Source organism: Eleutherodactylus coqui, unplaced genomic scaffold, assembly GCF_035609145.1.
Source record: "Eleutherodactylus coqui strain aEleCoq1 unplaced genomic scaffold, aEleCoq1.hap1 HAP1_SCAFFOLD_106, whole genome shotgun sequence".
Classification (NCBI taxonomy): Eukaryota; Metazoa; Chordata; class Amphibia; order Anura; family Eleutherodactylidae; genus Eleutherodactylus; species Eleutherodactylus coqui.
In genome coordinates this window covers 246,662-249,118 of record NW_027102596.1, presented here as the reverse complement: position 1 = coordinate 249,118, position 2,457 = coordinate 246,662, and positions in this window count along the sequence as shown.

The following is a 2,457-nucleotide window of genomic DNA, read 5'->3' as shown; positions in this document are numbered from 1 at the left end:
TATATTATACTGCTGAGGCAACATGAAAGCTGTGCTGTGATTGGTTGATACTTCTTATACTACTCAGGTTACATGAAAGCTGTGCTGCGATTGGTTGCTATATATTATACCGGGAAGATCCTAGCAATACTGAGAATAATGAAAATAAAACACATCATAGGTTGAAGAAATTATACGCACGGCACATCTTTTCTTCAGCCTTACATGACTATATATCTATATATGTATACATCCATATATTTGGGTAGAAATCCATAAAAATATATATCGATATATATGTATTTCTATATATTTATATAGATATTTATCTATACACAGAGACAGATAGATAGATAGATAGATAGATAGACTGTATGCAATAACCCTGGATGTCTGACAGTTGAAGCTGACTGGTGATGTCATTAAGGCTCTATTTTGACACGTACAGCTTGGAACCATAAACACTCATGCATGGCAGCCATTTACAGCCAGTCTCCATTGGAGATGGAATTGGGCAGAAATGTACTGGCCTATCTTCCTATTCTGACTCAATAACATGGCTGTAAGCGTATCGGCTGAAGTAACTTCTCTTGTAGTTATGAACCAGTACTCACAGAAGATATATGTTGTCAGACAGCATCCAACTCGACTGCAGAGGCATGTCAGAAGATTCCAGGGTCTTCCAGCTCCCTCAGTGCATTGTGGGTACGCCCGGAATGCTGCCTGAGCGTGTTGCATCTGATACGTCCCCTATCTGGGGATCATATATTAAAGGGAGCATAGGTGCAGCACGTTTCTGTAAAACCAATAGAGGGCGCTGCAATGTTACTGTAGAAACCAATGGACAGCATGGCAGGTAGCTATACATAGATTTTAATGACGACGACTGCCAAGGCTAAAGCCCGTGTATATTCCATAGACTATAGCTATCTCCAGGATAGCTGCATGCACAGTCGCGCCATTGTCTCACACGGCTGCTTTCATTCCGCGCTTCCTGACAAGGCAATGTACGCATACGTCACTAGTGACGTATGCGTACATTGACCTGAAGGAAGCGGAAGGTAGCGCAATGTACGCTTTTTGACCGGATGGAGGAAAATCGGGTTGCTGGAGGTCACGTGACCGAAGTGACAAGCGGCTCCAGGAGAAGATTTGGGATAAGAAGAAGAGGTAAGCAGGCTGCCTGGGGAGCAATAGGTAAGTATATATTTTTTTGTTTTTAATGACAGAACCCCTTTAAGGCTCTTTTATGACACTTTTCGAACCGTGGTATGGTTACATGTGGGGAGTGTGGTGACAATACGGTTACACTAGGAAAGTGGGCTTACATGAGGGGAGCGTGGAGGTGGTGCGGCTACACAAGGGGACTGTGATGGAACCCCTAACAATAATCTGTGCCGTGTCATTTCCATAAATGTCATAGAAGGTAATGAAAATGAAGTGAACAGTTTAGCATACAGTAATTCCCCTTTCACATGGGCCAAAACTCTCACTTACCCAAAGTAAGCTCTGTTAGACTACACATGTGATACTGGACAATGCACCCATCCTCAGCCCTAGTTGGCCTGTGGTTCACATTCCTATGTGGGTCAGAAGCGGTGTTGTGTCTCCTTAAGGAGAGCACCCAAAAAGTATGTGGAGACACCCATGGGGTAAATGGGTCAGGGGATGGTATAGTCACTACCCAAGCACTGCACACAGAAGAGGGGTTGAAAACCTAAAAAATGAGTAAGAAAGCTTATAAGGTGATGCTAGCTCCTCTGGGATATCTGTGCAAATAAGGATAAGACAATACCTCTATAGTGCCATCTATTGGATGCAGCATTCCTTCAAATCCAAGTGATTTATCACAAGCCTTAACAATGATTGGGAATATTAAACCAAGCCAGGAAGCCATGCACAGACACACTGTTTCATGGTGATTGGCCCTCCTCAGTGTGCAGCAGGCTTCTGGCTTAGGGTGCATTCACACGAACGTATATCGGCTCGGTTTTCACGCCGAGCCGATAGACGTTGTCTTCATATGCGGGGGGGGGGGGGGGGAGGCTGGAAGAGCCCAGGAGCAGGAACTGAGCTCCCGCCCCTCTCCACCCCTCTGCACTATTTGCAATGGGGAGAGGCGGAACAGGGGCAGGGCTAATACCTGGAACTTAGCCCCGCCTCCGCTCTGCCTCCTCTCATTGTAAATAGTGCAGAGGGGCGGAGAGGAGGCAGAGAGGGGGCGGGAGCTCAGTTCCTGCTCCTGCGCTCTTCCAGCCTCCACCCCCTGCACATGAGGACAACGTATATCGGCTTGGCATGAAAACCAAGCCGATATACGTTCGTGTGAATGCACCCTTAGTCTGTGAGGGGCCTGTGATGTGGATTATAAGCCGTGTCGTATCTCCTTAAGGTGAGCACCCGAAAAGTGTGTGGAGACACCTAGGGGGTGAGTGAGTCAGGGGATACGGAGATACGACACTGCTTATAATCCACATC